The sequence below is a fragment of the Lepeophtheirus salmonis genome, chromosome 8, assembly GCF_016086655.4.
Source record: "Lepeophtheirus salmonis chromosome 8, UVic_Lsal_1.4, whole genome shotgun sequence".
In the NCBI taxonomy this organism is placed as follows: Eukaryota; Metazoa; Arthropoda; class Copepoda; order Siphonostomatoida; family Caligidae; genus Lepeophtheirus; species Lepeophtheirus salmonis.
The window spans coordinates 11,231,993-11,251,822 of record NC_052138.2 but is presented as its reverse complement, the minus strand read 5'-3'; the positions used below and the strand labels follow the sequence as shown (position 1 = coordinate 11,251,822).

Below are 19,830 nucleotides of genomic sequence, written 5' to 3'. Positions count from 1 at the left end.
GTAAATACAGTGTGTCACTATCAGGCTTTGGAGTCACGAGGAACGTGCGTTTCCCATCGACAATAAATATTGCCAAAAATCCTTTCGGATACAGAAATTGTACTTTTAAATCCTTTCAACGAAAATTTAATGAAAGAGAAATACAAATAAAAAAAAAAATCACCGTGTTTTAAAATACGGAACTTGGGTGCATGGACAATTGGGTAATTCACCTATCTGATATGATTTTCAAAAGTATATAAAACAAAACATTGAATGTTCAATAACAAATTGAAATAAAACGAACATTTTTCTTATTTTTAAAACTTGTTTTAACGCCTTTTCGAACTACAACTGTATTTTACTGCACCCTGTATCAGATATAAAAACCTTTCTTCTTTTTTCTTTATTTTTGTTCTAGATTGTTTTCCGTGTTAACTCACCACATATCTACTTTGTTATCAGATCCATTAAATTGCCTAGGATAAGTATAAATATATGAAGATACACATTATTTCGACATAGAAAAAAAATGAATGAATGAAACATTGGTTTTTTTATGTCCACGAGTAAGGAAGAATTTATGTGTGTGTGTGTTTTTTTTTTTTTTTTTTTTCTTAACAAAATTCATTGCCACACGAATACAAATATCAGACAATAATTATTGTAAAATATATATTAAACAATCAACTTTCTTTTGTCAAACTATACACTTTTCCAGCCAAGATATTCATTTAATATCAAATTTAATCTAGAACCCAACGGGTGTTTAGTCTTTCTACTTCTCATTTCTAAAGCTATTAGATCAGGAGTGAGCAAACTACGCCTGACAAGTCTGAAATATCGCACGTACAAAAAAATGACCTCCACTTGTTTCATAGCTTATAATTAAAAAAATTGACAAAATTCAATTTTTATTCAAACCTATTAATGAATTGTTATAGGTAGAAAAATTTAATTCATAAACGATGACCATGTGATTTTTTTCTCCCCAAATACGAAAATACTTTTTGATGACTAAGAGTGCTGAAGATGCTATGAATAGCCACAACACCTCCATAAATTCACATTTTAATTGAAGTAACAAGGTTAATTTTAAGATAGGGAAAAAATTGCATACTCCACGAGTGATATTTTAGGGGAGGAAAAGATTTCAGCGAACAATCCAAAGTTCGCACATTTTTTTAAATACAGAGTGAAAACCCAAAACTTACAGTGTCGTAACTAAATTACGAAAAACGTGACTTTCATTAAAAGACAACCAATAACCAATTCGTGTTATGTTTAAATACTATATTTAGCTATATTTTTTATTCAATATCTCCTCCTTCACAAGCAATGACAGCCTCGGCACTCCAGCGAACAGATTGACTGCTTTTGACAAAAAAAAGGATGTCTCCATGGCATAATAATAATTTGTATGAGAGGTATGGAATACATTCTTCTCTAAGACATCCCGAACTGTAAAGTCAAGGGGGTGGAGGTGAGGGCTAGAGGAGGACCATATCGAGGAGACCAGAAGTCCCCCATATTCTTGTAGCAATTTTTCTTTTTCTTGGCTGGATAAGCTGTAATGTACATCTTGATACTGTAGACAGTCCAGATGGAGATGCCGACAGTCTTTGCAGCCTTATCGGCACTGACACCGGTGCGTGCGGAATATATAACACGCATGTTGCCTTTTTTTATTGTTGTTTCGACATTTTTACAATTAGAGATCTGGGATAAAAACCAAACTCCTTCATTTTTTTTATTTCAGCTGTTGTTTGGTTGCGTAATGAAACCTCGTTGTTAGAAATAACGGAGATAAAATTGTAATTAAACTTTACTTCAAGTTTTGCCTCCCCCCACCTTAAAATGACCAACAGTTATTTTATCCTCGGACATATTTCCTCTTTTTACACGCTGTCCGAAGACAAATGTAAGAAATGACCTTTTTTTATGCTTTAAAAACAGTGTAAAACATAATCTAAAAAAGAAAATTGAATTTAAATAAAAAAAAAAGAAACAAAACCAAGACACATATCATCTTTTTTTGCAATAAAAACATGGTCAATCTAAATAACCTTGTCTATTTTTATGGCTAGGACCCTGAAGAGGTTTGTCAAGGGTAATTTATCTATATAAATCTCGATCCGCTATTATAATAAAATTAAAGTTAATCATAATTGAAAGGCCTAGTTATTTAAAAAATATTAGTTAGTGAAGTTTTCTTAATTTCTAACTCAAACTCGGTAGTTTTAGATGGAACAAACTATTATAAAACTCATATAACATTTAAATGGATTGACACAATAGCAGGCATATGTTGCTTGTCAACACAAAAGTAAGCTAGAATGATTTTTTTTTCAAAAATAAGTGTGGATTACAATTGTATTCTTTGAAGGATAATCGTAGATTCTTATTTGCAAATAATTATTATTAAACGTTTGGAGGCACCGCAAATTCCACTTATGGTAGGTAAAATTGATTGTCATATTAAAACAATGAAAAATTGGCATATTTTATGGCTGAAAGGGTATATTAAGGCCAATGTAATCCTTTTAACTCAAATAAAGGTTATAAACTCAGGGGCGTCTGTAGGATTAAATTTTGGTTTAATTTTTGAAATTTTGTGCAAAACAATTTGAATAATTAAATTTTTTTTTTAAATTTGAAAAATGAATTTTCTTATTTTAATATCAAAATACAAATTTATTCACAAAGAATTAAATTTTTGGAAAAAAATTTTTAAAATCCATAGTTATTCTCCAAAAATTACATTTTTTAAAAAAAAAAAATCAAAAATCCAGAATTATTCAAACAGAATTAATTTTTTGGAAAAATTTCAAAAATCTATAGTTATTCTTAAAAAAATTGCAAAACTCACAGCTGTTCACAAAATATTAAACTTTTTTTTTCAATTTAAAAATTAAATTTCAAATATAAAATTTTTTCACAAAAAATTTCAAGATTAAAATTTTTTCACAAAAAATTTCAAAAAATCCATAGATATTTTCAAAAAATTCAAAATTCCACAGCTGTTCAGAAAAAGTTATACTATTTGGAAAAAAATTAAAAAAATTAAATTCTTTGGAAAAAAATTGAAAAAATTAAATTTTTTTGAATTTCTTTTTGAAAAATTAACTTAACTTTCAATTTTTTAAATTTTTGGAAAAAAATTTCTTAATTTGGGGAGGGGGGTTCCTCCAGTCTACCCCCTGCGGAGGACCCTGAAGCTATAGCTAAAATTGTTAAGTATCTTTAAGAATCCTCACAAATATTAAATAAAGATCCTATAATTGACTATATCATCTCTATGAAATATTGGGCTCTATGCATATATTTATGAAGTAAAATTATAAATTGGGAATTTCACTTTTTCTTGATTTTTGTCCAATATTGTTTTTATATTGATGGACCCCGTATTTAAGTATTGTCCAGTCTAAGTGTAAGTCAAAACATGTCGAAGAAAAGGAGCCAAACGCAAAAAGTGTTGCAATTGCCACCAATATCTCTCTATATACCTAAATATTAATTATTATCTCTTAACGTATTGCTCGTAATCCAAGGAATATATACTCACATATGTAAACTAACTTGTCAATTTATTCAAAATGAAGGAGAGAGTGAGGAGAAAACAGTAGGTAGGGTGGATGCACCCACGCCAATTAAAATAAGAAAAAACAAGTAGTTCAAGTGATCTACGCATTAAACTACCAAATATGTACAAACTTACTTTGTTTTCTTATTGGTTTAATCTAAAACAACAAATAAGTACTTGTAGGGGTAGCTCACTTTCATAAAATATTTATACATATATGTACATATATTAGGTTGGAGAAAAAATAACTTCGTATTTTTCGCTATATTTCAATGCTTCATAAGAAGTGCCACCAATCATCCGATTTAAGCCAAGTATACCCCTATTCAGTTCAATAACTTGTTCCGAACGAGAATTTAACTTGATAATGCCCTTCTCATGAATATATAAGAACCTCCAACTCTCGGAGCTTATGACACGTCATCAAAGATGTGTGCGAGTTGTCTTGTTATCTCCTAGTCATCAATGTTGGCCGCTTCTGTTCGACTCTCCAGCTTCAAACCGTAAAGTTGCTCAAAGTAGAAGGCAGAATTGAGCATTTGGCCTTAGGGGAGCAGCACATATTAGATTATTTCCTTACAGTCCCACCAAACACACAGCAATACCTTCCTGTCAATCCTGGCTGACGACTGTCTGGGAGGTTTTTTTGGCTTTAGACAACGAGCTCTGTTACTTGACATTGACGTAAGTGATCCATTTGTCATCGACAGTTACATCTATTACTACTATTAGATAGTAGAAATGGCGAATTTCTTCCTTTGAGACCTTCTTACTTGACGCTCGATAATTTACGACTAAACTGGCCAAGCGCAGTGATTTCTGAAAAACATTTGTAGCATACACTTACACCTTCACAACACTTTATCATATGATCCGCTGTGACCAATAATGAACAAGATATACTTAGTAAAAAAAGGGTGTACGAAATTACGTTTTCCCCTACCTAATATGTTAAATAAAAGTTGCGATGTATGCAAAGGTTGCAATTTCTTAGTCTCAGAATGCATTATTTAATGGCAACATTGGTCATTCTAATTAACAATGACTATTTCTTACTATCATTAATTTTGATCTATTAAAATTACATGATTATTATGTATTTGTGAGTACTATAACTGAAAGGATTTTAACTTTATAATGTAACACAGAATACTTCTACTTTAGTAATTTGTATTAAAACAGTTAAACATCACAGCATTAATCTGTTATATAATAACTATTGATATATCAATAATCCATGGAGTATTCAATGATTGTATAATCCTCAACCCAAGTACTAATAACCCTTCATATATCTCATTTATTTATGCAACTTGAGCAATTTGCTTATACAAGATTAAACTTGTACAAAATCGTCACTTGTACACATCATGTATATATGTATATGTGTTTACTGACGTCACAAATCACATCATAATTGAAGGTGCCACCATTTTGATGTTCATAGCCGATATTTATATTAATTATAATGAAGAATGTTCCAATAAATATTGAGAAAAATTTATAAAATAGTTATAAAAAGTAATTAATATCTATATTGAATAGTACTTGATGCCAATGAAAGGCAAAAAATTTAAATGAAATCAAATACTTAGATACTGAAAATTGCTAGGAAATGCCTTGATTTGAGCAATTAATTTTATTCAACATGGATTGAGGACGAAAAAAATTGAGAAAAAACATATCTTTGCAAATATAAAAGTTACTTTATTGTCCACACAATGTAATAACATATTTTTTAATACAACTTTGGTTTTGGTATATGTATAGGGGCAATATGGCCCATGGGTAATAGGAAACATCCTAATATACACTTTAACATGCATTCTAGGTTCACTTTGTTTTGACATATGAGAGTAAATGACATCATCTTTCAGCCCTATTTCATTCAAGCTAATTGCACCACCTATGTGAAGAAGATTGACTATTTTTACCTTTTTTTCTATCATTTTTTAACTGCACTCTATTAGTGGATTAAATTTGTTGTGAAGCATAGAATACAACGTGGAAAATTATGTAGTATTTAGTATTAGATTCTATGATGAACCCTTTTTTACTAAGATAATAAAATATATGAAATGTCTGAATGGGGTAATATGAGATAAATTAAATCAGATATTATCCATGGTATTGTGGATGTTTCTGATATGTTATGAAACTTTCAAATACTGAATTTGAATGAGGTATAGCCTATATGAAGCCTAAAAAACACTTGTTGTCCACATTATAACATATGAGCTGAAGAGTCCGGGGCCTCACTTTTTTAATTCACCTCATTTTCAGTTGGTACCAACCTTCAAAAGACAGTCAACAGAATTTCATGACAATCTGTTCATTAGTTTGTGATTTATTGTGCTTAGTGTGAGGCCACTTTTGTTATTTTTAAAACAATAGATCAAAAACGATTTTGTATTTTAATTTTACACTGCTTACACAGTAGTAATTTTACTACTGATGGGAAAAAATACCGTTCAAGCTAAGCAATTGCTTGAAAATATTTTTTTGAACAGCTGTTGTTTTTTGAAGTTTTTTTCCGAAAAAAACTAAATTTTTTAAAATTGCTAGATTTGTACTTTTTTTATCAATTAGTCCAAGAAGAGAAGGATGATAAAATAAATATCTTATTCTAAAATTAAATTTTTATCTACTATATGGAAATAAGATTGTGTAACGATATAATAACACATTTTGAATCAATTGTCCCTTTCAGATATTATTTTTATCAACTTCTATTTTTGCAATTGTGACAATGAACTTTTGAATCTGTAAATCCAATTTGCTACGCCTTCAAGGGATGAATCAGAATCATTTTTCGCTAGAAATGGACAATAATTATTCTTTGAATAATTATGCAATAAATGCTAGTTATACTCAATTCAGAGAAAAATCAATCTATTTTGCTTTTGTGTTGACAGGGCAGTTATGTACCTTGTACGAAGATATTCCATGCTCTAAAGAATTTATATAATTTAAAAATACGCCATTTTTATTTCGTTTTCCCTTCAATACATATATTTAAATACATAACTAGATAGAATGCTATAATATAAAATCAGAGTTAAACTTTGCGAAGGTTGGAAACGGGTTTCTACAAGCATATATATTTATTTATACATAGTATATTATGTACATATATTTTGAACTATACTTAATAATGTCTGCTTTTGGATCCATGGATAAGGCAGACGCTGTCCTTGAAGAGTTTTATTTTTAGCAAAAGGGACCATCATTTGTAGCAGATTCCTATTTTTTTATCGTCTTTGTTCCAATTCAATTATTATTTTACACATTATTTCAAAATATTGAATCTCTCATACTTTTTGTTATACGGAAGAGTCAGCCCAGGATCTTCATTTTGAATTTTTCTCCACAAAAAATAATTAATAATAGAGTATTTTCACTAAACTCGTAAATTGCATCATGATTAAAGATAACTCCATCTCGGCGGCTCATATTTGATATTTTTACTACATAAAATGAATAAACTTCCAATCAACCTTGATAAAACTCCATCAAATGGCTTTAGAATTGAATTAAATACTACTTGAGGGAAATGTTAACTACTAATATTTGAATTAAATCAAAGTGATATGTTCTAAAAAATCCCTAAAAATTGTTGTTTTTTGAAAAAAAAATTCGAAAAAACTTAATTTTTTAAAATTGCAAGATTTGTACTTTTTTTTATCAGTTAGTACAAGAAGAGAAGGATGATTAAATAAATATCTTATTCTAAAAGTAAATTTTTATCTACAATATGGAAATAAGATTGTGTAACGATGTAATAACACATTTTGAATCAATTCTACAGTTGATATAATCAAGCAAGGCGTATGAAGTATATATTTTTATAGACAGTAAGGTTTAAGTCCTTCTATTTTTTGATCCCATTTTGACATCCAATAGTTCACTTTTTTCTTTAGTATTATTGAAAAATTGAATTTTCCTTGACAAAAAATTATTAGATCAGTGATTTTAAGAGATTAATAACTAGGTTGTGTAGGCCCCAAAACGGACGACATCCAATTTGTGACATCACATGAAAACGTGCTATAAAAATAGTTTTTGTGACTTCATGATCTGTCCATAAATTTCAGCGAGAAATTCTTACAATTACGTCATACGTAATCATCAATTGTATGTTTCCTGCGCTCACACTCATCAGTGGAACGCCGAAACCAATCATTCAAAAGTGAGAGTAGTTTTTGAATGACGTCATGTATTGATGACAACGTAGTCTTGCAATTTTTTAATATTCTCTATAAGTGTGAAGAGATCATCGGCCCCTTGATAATTTTGTTTCAGATACCAACAGATTTTGTGTTTTTTCACTGTTTCTTTTTGGAGAAAAGGTTGCTAATACAAAAATGTAAACGACGTATTTTAAATCTGGCAAAAAAACAAAATACAAATACCATTTTTATGTATCCACATATAGGACTTTCAAGAGGTTCATTTCGCAGCTGTTGTGACGTTTAAATATGACTATTTTGTTGATAATTTGTCACAATGAAGGGAAATATTATGTATATAAATATACGTACATAGTTTCATTGTTAATGATTATATAGATATACAATAGTAATTATGTAGTTATGATTCTATAAGAAGAAAGTGAGTAATCATAATTAAAGGAGAATTCTAATTCTAGATAGAATAAATACACATCTTCTGTATGCAAGTTTTAATATTATTTATTTTTTTACATAATTAATTTATTTTTCTAATAGTTGAATCCTTAAATATGTTATATACCGTTAGAAACTTTGTAAGGTAGTGTTTAATTAGTAGAGTAATTAACATCTTCATTACTGCATTCTGGTTTTTGTAAGCCAGGGGCGTCGAAAAGATTTTATATATTTTTTTAGTGGGGGGAAGGGAGGATTTGGATTTTTTTTGAAAAAAAATTGAAAAATTAATATTTTTTTAAATTTTAATATTGTAAAAAAAATTCAAAAAACAACAGCTGTTCAAAAAAATACTTAATTTTTTGAAAAAAAAAATCATAAATCCATAGTTGTTCACAAAGTATTAAATTTTTTCAAGAAAAATTACGAAAATCTATATCTTTACACAAAAAACTCCATTTTTAGGGAAAAAACAACGGCTGTATAAAAAAATATTTGATTTTTTTGGAAAAAAAAATCATAAATCCACAGCTGTTCACAAAGCATTAAATTTTTTTTTGGAGAAAAAATTTCAAAAAATCATTACTTTTCACAGAAAATTAATTTTTTGTGAAAAAAAATAGAAAAATTAAATTAAATTTTATAGTAAAAAGCTAAAATTACTTAATTTTGGCTGGAAGGGGTGTAAACCCCTCCAGCTCACCCCTTGTGGACGCCCCTGAATACTTTCTGTATATTATCATCATTCAGACATCATTTTGTGTATAATAGATCTACCTCACTATTTACAGGGCTATGTATGAATGCAAAGGTTGATTATCAACCAAAGACATTCGTATGTAGATTTAATATTTTGCCTAGGGTGACTACTCAAATAATAAATGATTTCATCATCTCTCCATCTTTTTCAGAGTTTATGAGCGTACATAGATAAAAGGTGCCCATCTTTTTACTATTTTCCAAATGGAAAACAATGTATGGGGAGCAGGAGGTAATTTTTCTAAAATTCTTAATTTTAAAACATATAAATAGTAGAACTTAGTATCACAAACCTTTGTTTAACAAACAATTACCATTTATAAGTCCATTTATAAAGTAAACATAAAAATGTTGTGAGAATAGATTTATTTTTATCTAGATCAACGATTTATTTCTTACTTAAAAATTATCTCAAATCGATGATCAGCTTTTATCAAACTTTGTCATTCAGGGCACTTTTCAAAAGTGTATCAAGGCACTCCAGTGTAATTATGATTAAAAATGACACTGCATAGCCTAAATGCAAATAGCATGTATATAATAGAGACAAAACATTATATAATTTTACTTTTATTCTCGTACAAGAACGGATGTCTTAATGATAACATATTCTTTTTCAAGATTTAATAAATGCATCTCATTAATATTAACCTAATGGGGGGGTATAGAGTAATTTTCACTATATGTTCTCTTTAAGGCTTACTAGTATCTACCCTGGCGACCTTTGGTTCTGACTCAGAGGAAGTGGACAAAAGCCTCGCGTAAAATAGGCTGAAGCTCCATTTCAAATTCAATCATATTCAGTTCAGGTGGGACTTTTCTTTTTAGAAAACGATCCATGATGATTATGGCTTGTTCCTTGCTCTTTGTGGAATCAAATGTATTTTGACATTAAATAATACTACAATATGCTGGGCGCTGCAGTCGCGCTGACCTCAACAGGCTGTAAACATGAAATTTTATTGACAATGTGTTTTTGAGACAGATTTTTACTCTTCATTTTACATATTTGTTTATTTAAAGTGAATTTTAAATTGTATATTTTCATATTTTTTAAAAGGATTTATGTCTTCATTCAAATTTACTTCCATATGAAACGTCAGATATATTAAATTTCTTTTCAATTAGATGTCAAAATATGTACTTTTTAGCAACATCTCTGACGCGGTCAGTGAGCACCCAGTGTGTCCCAGAATCCACTTTAAGAAACTCTGTACAAGAGCTTTGTACTCAATATATATTTAAAAAGTCCCTTTTCCAAATGTATGTAGTCAGTAACTCAAAAAAATAGGATCCTTTTGAGCCACAAACAGTGACTTGCCACTTATTAATTTTGATTTTTTTCCCTTCCATTAAAGATCTCTACGTAATGAATTATTATAAATATCATCGTTCATTAGTGGTACTACTAATCAGTACTATGGCCAAAGTCACTCTAAGGATACTAAATAATTATATAATCTGCGTTTGAGATTATTTTATTTATCATAGTGAAAACATTCATTAGTAATTTATGACGTGAAATATTACTTTCAGAAAAAACATTACATTAAAATATTACATAAAATTTAATGAGTGTTCATTACGTCATTGGATGTCGTATGAAGAAATTGAAACATAATAATTGCTGTAAATAAGAATATTTCACCCTTTATGGTTAGAGTTTAATAAATTTGTAGGTAGCCATAGTTCATATATGTGGACAGTCTTTTGTTGAACATCAAAAAACTAGAGCAACATAATTTATATTGCAATTATATAATATATGTTAATGTAAATAATTGTAAAGTTAATTATTTGAGGATCACTATTTTTATAATAACGTAGTCAGTTTTTCACTTTTTTTCTGTTTAATTTATTGATAATTTTGGTATGAGTTGAGGTAATTTTATCAAAAATCACACTCATTCATTGAGGAGAAATTAGAAGTAATTTACAACACTCAGTTGGAAACCATCAGTTGCAAAAAGGATTGCAATTTTCACCGATTGAGAATTTTTATTATTATTTCATATATTTATTTACACTTCAGAGTGAACATGTTTGTTAGTCAGAGATTTGTGAGCAGGGGTGTCCTAAGGACGTGAGCTGCAGGGATTGTAGACCCCTCCAAAATAAGGTTTTTTGGCTTTTTTAATAGAAAATTTAATGTTTGATTTTTTTTTTTCCAAAAAGTTTAATTTAATTTTCTATGAATAGCTATGAATTTTTCAAATTTTTCTCCGAAAATGTAATATTTTATATTTTTTCTGAACAACTATGGATTTTTGAATTTATTTTCCAAGAAATTCAAAAAGTTTTTAAAGTTGAATTGTTGAAATTTTTTCCAAAAAATAGAATTGCTTGTGAACAAAGTATTGAGTTTTTTCATAGCTATGGATTTTGAAGTTTTACTCTAAAAATTTCATATCAAAATAAATATAATATTTGATGATTTTTTTTTTCAAAAATTTAATTTTTCCAATTTTTTCCTTTAAGAAATTTATTTCTAGTATTTATTTTCAAAAAAAAGTCCAGCCCCCCCCAAGAAAAAAAAAAATATATATATATATAATCTTCCGGACAACTCTAGTGAGAGAGAATTCTTTTTCCGATCTATAATACAGATCCAATTATTTAAATGTTATAGAAAAATATTGAAAGTTAATAACTAATCCAACATTTTAAATTTAAATTATATAACTATACCTTCATGAAAAAATATTATTTAGCCTAATTTATTAAAACTTACCTCAAATTCGAACCTTGGCTATGAGGACAGCTTCAACATTTGACAGGTAGTATTTATATGTCTTTTCTGGAAGAACTACTGCTTGATATAGTCTCTAAATAGATTTAAACAATAGCAAATATATATGGGTATGTTGTGATAAACTAATGCGTGTCTGAATCAAATAACTCTAGGTAATTTAATCAAAACAAAAAGTGTTGCAACTGTCCCCATCTCACCACTAAATTAAACTAATTTTTCAAAATGTCTTACCTTTCAAAAGTTTATGATATATAGAAAATTCTTAATTGATAAGTGAATTTAATCCATTGGCACATCCAATCCATGACGGAAATTGGAAAGATTGCCAAGGGGGAAAGAGTACACAACACGGAGCACTCAGGAGCAGCCTACATGATTATTTAAAAGAATTAAAATCTTCATAAAAAAAATCGATTTCAAGGCATCAACTACACCTCATATCTAATCAAACACAACTGATTCCTTTTCGTCAATCATGAAAAAATATTCTCTCGAGCAAGTAAAAACAATTATATGTACACGAAACACGATACATATGAAACGGAAAAAAAGCGTACGCTTTTAAGATTACAACATATGAGGTAGTACGCATGTATTTATCTATAGAATAAATACAGGCCGTCATTTTCTTCGTATGATCCGTTGGTTGATTTTTTTTAATGGGAAACAATATCATTATTGGCAATTAAGCCATGGATTCCACCTAGCTCTTAGTCCACCATTCATGTCGTCATTGATTTGCACTTACAAATGGGTAATTTTGACAAAAATGCATAAACAATTTCACAAAAATTGATTTTACTTATATTTTTACGCATAAGCGTAGGAGACAAAAGGGTAGAGGAGCAGTTATTGAAGGAACGTCCGCCGGGGATAGGCTGGAGGGGCTTTGAAATTTAATTTTTGGAATTTATTATGAATTGCAGTGGATTTTGAATTTTTTTTCGTAAGAATCTGAAATTTTTGAATACCTTGGGATTTTTGATTTTTTTCCAAAAAATTAATATTTCAAATTTAATTTTTGAAATTTTTTTATGAACCTCTAATTTTTCGGATTTTTTTTTTTAATCCCTCCTACACCCCAAATATTATCCTGCGGACGCCCTCTATTGTCCTCCCCCACGGTCAATTAATTCATAATGGATTTTATGCCAATAGATTAAATTCACTTAGCGATGAAAATTTTGTATCTATAATAATATTTTGAAAAATAGTTTTAAATTAATAATTAATGGAGAGATTGGGAACAGTTGCAACACTTTTTTGTTTTGATTGAAACACCCCAAAATTTATCAAAAGATATGTCGACTATTGTTTAAATTATTATTTTTTGATAAATAAATGAATAAAATTAAGCTAAGTTATATTTTTTAAGAATATTGCCTTTAAAATGTATTTTCTTAAAATTGGCAAACCAATTGGAAAATTGAAAAAATGAATATTAGAATACAACTTTAAAGAGAATGATTTATTGTTGTTTTGTCCTCCTCAAAAGGTGGCTCAAACCAATAAAAATATTGGAGGAAAAATAGCAATATTCAAGCATTATTTGAATATTGCTACAATAATCAATAAATTTATTCCCAAAAAAAAAAGTTAATCGAAAAAATGTATCCAAAAAAAATATTTTCAAAAATTATCTTCTCCCACGCTTTTTAAAATTGTTTTTTTACAAATGTGGCAAAGTTGAGAAAAAAAATTATTTAATGGCGCTTTTAGGACGCATTGGTACTTAGTGTAGAAAAAGGTAGCCTATGTTCAACACAATGTTCCAAAGAAAAAAACATTTCAAAAATCAATTCACTCTATTCATGGGTTTTGGAGCTTATGTTTATCATTATCTGACCAACATACGTAATATTTAGAGCCTTGAATATTTTCTAAATTGTGTGTGTGTGTAATATTGCCTGCGATAATGTCATATAAAAATATGTTACATTGAGAGATGGCATATCTACTAACAAATATCACTAAAGAGTGTTTTTTTGTGAAGTCAGCATTGTTGATGTCCGTTAGTGTAGAGACTCGGTCCAGCACCGAACATTTTTTTTTCGGTTCGTTTTTAGGTGATTTTTTTAGACCAATTCTTTTTTCGGTCAGCTTTGTAGAAACTGATTTTGATTCGTACTCACTTTATGGACCGATTTTTTTCGGTTTCAATTCATGGACCAATTTTTTTCGGTCTCAAATATTATGAGAAACCATTTTTCTTTTCTATCTCAGAAGTACACGATAAGTTCTAGAACACATACTGTATATATATACAAGACTGCGGGATCAAAATTAATAAAAAAACATATGATGTCATGTTATAAACAATTTATATTTGAAATCGGTCTATACCAATCTTTTTTGGGAATTAACTTGACCAAATTTTTCCTTTGACCGGTCCAGACCGAGCTTTTTGTTGGACCTAACTAATTCGGTCTGACAAAAATATAACGGTATCAGACCGGTTTAGGATATCTAGACCGAATCCCAACACTAATGTCCGCCATTTTTAAGCACTAAACAAGCCATTTTTTATAAAATAAATACTCTTTTTCCATAATGGTAATGAACTATTTGATTTGAAAAGGGAACCAAGAAATAATAGGACTTAAACCCTACTTTCTATCAAAAATGTATTACTCTATTCCTTAGTTTTAGTAAATATCAGACCCTAATATGAATTACAGATATTATTACATCGTTATACACAATTATTTCCGTATTGCAGGCATCAATTAAAAATGAAAAGAGTAAAATATTTTACTCTAACTATCCTACTTATCTAGGTCCCAATCGATCTAAAAAGAAAAAAAAATGTACAATTCTAGGCATATGATACAGATTTTTAGTACTTATTACTTTAATTTAATGATAATATCAGTGTTTATCATTGGCATCAAGTAGGAATGAACCACTACCAAATTTTCAGCCAATTTTGGTTCCGATACCGATTTCTTATTATGTATTAAGGCACTTCATAAACAAATAAAAAATTGTCCACTTTTTTCCATTTTATTAATTACAGACAGGGAAAAAATACATAAAATTTGATTTAAAAAAATTAATTACTCTTCTTGCTCAGGAGTCAATTAATTTCTGGGTGGCCATAATATATTAGGCAGTTTGTTCGATATTTAAAGTAAGTTTCCTCACCCCCTTGGCCTCTTATCTAAATTCAACTGCTTCACTTCTTTAAAAAAAAAAAGACTATTTTCTATTATTTTACTGATTCGGCTTACATGAGATCAAATGGTCTTGAACTGTATCCAGTTCCTAATTGAGTTTTATATGTTTGCCCTACGAATTGAAATATATATAAACCAGTACTCAAGTCCGGACTCGTGCCTTTTCAATGAATCCGGGACGAATACTGATACTTCTAACTTGACTAAGAAAATATGGACTCGACTTCAGTTCTGTTATAAACAATATTATTCAAGAAACCTACCAAAAAGAAGGAACTAGGAAAAATGTATTTTGTCAAACTTCATGATGAAAAATAATACATTATAAATTCGCTTAATATTATTTATGACAATATGTATATACATTTGTCATAAATAACATTAAGCTAATTTATAATGTGTTATTACTTATCATAAAGTTTGAACAAAATAACGGCAATTCTCCTAACTGGCAATTTCCATCCAAGGAAGTTTTCCGCGACCAAAAAAAGAAATATTTAGTGAAAAAGTTACTTAATGGTTTCAGAGTAAACTGGTCTTAACAAATCCTACCGTTTCATACTTTTAATACATTAAAAATGTATGGAGTACTAAAAATGGGTTTATTTTATATGGTTACTTTCAAGTAAATTTACTGTACCTACAAAACTACAAATATGTATCATCCTTATACATAGACCTTAGACATACCTACTCTTTTTTTTTTTCTGAGTGACGTCTTCTAGTCTAGCTATTGTATGGATGTGTAGACGTAAATTTATCTCCAAAAATGAGCTCAAATAATTCATATTATCCATATAAATAATTATGCATAAATATCGGTGGAATCTGCAGTATTCAGCCGATTACAATAACCGATTAAGATACTTCAAAAAGGCCGATTGTCCGATTCCGATACATAAGTACAATACCAACCATCAAATTTAATTTCTTTGTGAATATCTACAAATATTTGAATTTTTTGTTTTTAAAATATAATATTTAAAAATTTTTTTTTTTTTTTTTTTTTTTTAAATGTAATATTTGAAATTCTTTCCTAAAAAAATAATTTATTTGTAAACAACTGTGGATTTTTGATAAAAATTTCCAAAAAGTTTGATACTTGAATGGAATTTTTGAAATTTTTTGTTAAAAGCTGTGAATTTTTGATTTTTTTCCCAGATTTTTTTTTTTTTTTGTGAATAGCTATGAGTTTTCGAAATTGTTTGCCAAAAATTTTATTTTTGTAAAAACTAAGGATTTTTGAATTTTTTTCCACAAAAAATTAATATTTGAAATTGAATTTTCGAAATTTTTTCAAAAATTTAATTTTTTGAGAATAGCTAAAGATTTAAAAAAAAATTTTAATATTGATTTTTTTTATTTAATCTTTTGTAACTAGCTAAGGATTTTTAGAAAAAATTTAGAAAATTTAATATTTGATATTGAATTTTTTTCTAAAAAAAAATCCCAAAACTAAGCCCTCCCCCCTACAAAAATATATACATAAATCCTGCGGACGCCCCTGCTATAACACCAGTGAAATCGCTCTTTAGTACTTCTTCCTCACTGATTCGTTAGAATTTTCAAAATAATGAGGAATATTTAGTATGAGTTAACTGGGATGTAAATCCTAAGCATTTTTAGAGTGTGAATTTTGTTGTTAACAACCTAAAAAGTGTTTTATTTTATTTTATAAACCTGTTATCATTATTATTTCTTTCTTGAGGAGAAAATATCTAAGTATAAAAAGTAACCACGAGTCTATGTGCTGATGAATGAAGGAGAGTACCACTGATGATTTTTTGGATAGTTAAGGTGGGTTTACAATACGACCCAAGAAGAGGCACTGCGTCGTAAATCATCATCAATCGTCAGCAGTTTCATTAGCGTGCGTAAAAACCATAGTCACATTAATTTGTGTCTTGAAACTACTATCTTCTTGTTTGCAAAAAAAAAAAAAATCATTATTTTCTAGAAGAAATAAAAGTTTCAGATCCGGAGCTTCATTTTCAGTATCTTGGGATATCAAAGGATCGTTTTAACTTTCTTCTCACATTGGTATATTAATTCAAATATTCTATTGAATATTTGAATAAATACAAATAACTAGATATGAATATTTTTATCTTCTAGATTGGTCATTTTCTTTCTCCAAGGAGATTTTCAAGCTCATCAAGAAGTCTTGTAACAACAGCTGAAAGGTTAGCCAAAACCTTAAGTTTGCGGGAAATAAATAGAAAAAGGAGTTCCGTTTTCACTTTGTCTACGTGCGCAAATTCTTAAACTCTTGTCCCTCTCACGTCGTCTTGTAAACCCGCCTAAATACGTATAACTCAGTGTATAATTGCTTGGATTGGGGTGATATTTTTGTTTATTTTCTTTATCACATAGAAACTAGCTGCTAATCTAATGAAATATTTGACAGCTAAGCTGCTCTACTCTCAAATACTTTTCTTTTAATTTTTGGTTTCTTTTTTTATTATATACTGAATTTTTTACAATTTACAACCCCATGCTCCTAGTAAAGCTTAAACCCAAGTGTGGTTTTTACTTTTTCTGAACAGACCTTGTCCTAAAAGATAATATGACTCACTTTCTAAAATATCCCATAAGAGATATATGTTGTATATTTAAAATTTGAGTTAAACTATTTATAATACAATCAGCGTTCGTTCATACAAGAAATTCTGAGCGTGTTCCCGCTCAATTAAAAATGAGGGGCGCTCATTATTTCGCTCAGTTGGATGTGTCTGACAACTTTTTATAAATGCAATTAAATTAAATATATTGCAAGTGCAAGTGTGCCATACGATTTGTGACAACCATACATTATTTGTAATAGTCTATGATAATTCAAATGATTGGTTTAATTAAAAAGGCTGTGTCACAAAAATTTTATTTGTCTTTTGGTGTGCCTAAGGAACAACAAGTTTGGGAACCACTGTGTGAGGCGACGTTTATTTACGATTTATTTCAGCCTGATAATTAGCTTGAGCTTGTATAAAGGTTTCTCAAGTTTTTGAACTCTTGCTTACGTAAAATTTTGAAATCATATGTCAATTTAGTACATAAAAATATAAGAAAATCGTATTTCAGTTGGAAATATTCGTTTAGATTTCGAATTCGAAAGATTTATCATACAACGGTATCTCCACAAAAAAGAAGATGGTGGTGTCTCCAGGGAAACTGTTGTCTGAGTCTTTTTAAAGTAGTTAGCTACTTGAGAAGCAAACTTGTCAACCGAGAGTCCCAGATAAAGCATTGAAAAAAGATTCTAGATTATCTCATACCGTCTATTCTTGCCATCTTTAAAAATTATAGCGGTGCTCACTTAGGCTTTGATAATACATAATTAATTAAAAATCTAATAACTAACTTTTCATTTAACTACGTACTAATTTTACATGTTCAATTATAATAAAAATATTCGATATAAAAACATATATACTTAAATATTACTTCATAACTAATAATTATTTGAGTCAGTATGTTTGTATTGAAAAAAACTACCTTTAAAAATTGGACAAAGAAAAACGGCTGTTGCTAATGTTCTTTCTTCTTTTCTGTTCATTACTTAATCGGCCGTCGTGGTGTTCACTTCTCTCTGGTAAGAATGCATTATTGTATGGACATGTTTGTTGTAAACTGTTTTAAAAATGCCTTTCAGCTGAGTTAACAAGTTTAATTCTACAAAGTGAAGAAAAAGTTGCATACGCCATGAGGGAAAATGACAGAAAATACTATCATATTATACATAGATTAGTCTACCAAGATTTTCAGTTCTCACTGAAAATTTTCTTGCATATCGGATGACGTCATTGGTACCCCATATACCGGGAGATAACCATGGAGAATAATTGAAACCCCCTAATTACTGCGTTAATAAATAGGGAATCAATTGAAAAAAAAAAATTAAATCACTATATCTTTTTACTTTGAATGTATTAAGTTAACATAAACAAATACCCCCAATGACGTCACTATGAAAAGAAAGAGCTACTTAATAAATCTGATGTGTTTGCCCTACGATTTACCCTTATTTTAATAACAATGTAGTGTTGAGTCGGTCCTTATATATGACGGTGGTCCAGTCCAGTTCAACTCGTTGGTGTTAAAGAAGGTAAATCTATCCCTTGTGACGTCATTGACTCTGGTATACAATAGAATAAATAATATAAATCAAGTAAAAATATAATATGTTCGTTTTATATTGCATTATAATGAAAAAATGAATATTTTTTCCAGACTTGTGCAATGTTATTGATATACGAGTATATCTGATTTGGGTCAATAAATCAGTAAACTCTTCATAAAAATATCAAAGAACCGATCCCAAGGACTGATAGAACCATTCCTGAGAATGGACTGGACCATATAATTAAGGATCAAACATTAATAAATTACGATCAGGAATCAACCCAAGCTAACAGGCGCGTTTCGCCACTTTGTTTTAAAGTCTTAGCTCCTACCAACAATTCAGACAATATCTATATCCTTACATTAATATGTAAAACTTGTACATTAAAATGAGGATAAATTAATGCCAGCGGCTTGACTGGGTATTGGGCAATGATTACATACTCCTATGTCTTTCATTTTTCTTTTCATTTTCATAATAGTACATATATACATCGGATTTCAACATACTTATGTTATTATGTAAAAAAAAAAATGAAAATATTATGAAGATTCTTCGACTTGTTAGTAAGGAAAGGACGTTTCTGCTCTCTGGACTTTTGTTTTGTATTCTTAATGTTCATATTTCATGACGACATAACAAAGTAAAGAATTAATGTTTATCATATAATTGGCATTATATTTTCATTCTTTTTCTAAGTGGCATATAAAAAAAAATAAAAGCAGAAGAGACAATAGAGTGACTTCATGAATAACAATTGGCAATGTATAGGCATTAAGAACTAACTTTACCTCTCAAATATTACATATTTGGACCGTCACCACAAAAGTAATCCG

General features: G+C 29.0%; 1 protein-coding gene across 1 annotated transcript in view; it reads right to left on the bottom strand.

Annotated features, from left to right (window-relative positions):
* The window catches only part of LOC121122805 (8-oxo-dGDP phosphatase NUDT18), a 143,978-nt gene extending 131,817 nt beyond the window's left edge, over window positions 1-12,161 (bottom strand). The window contains exon 1 of the mRNA XM_040717853.2: window positions 11,930-12,161. The gene's annotated coding sequence lies outside the window, so the exon portion shown is untranslated. The remainder of the gene's footprint in view (window positions 1-11,929) is intronic.
* Between the last annotated feature and the right edge of the window lie 7,669 nt (window positions 12,162-19,830).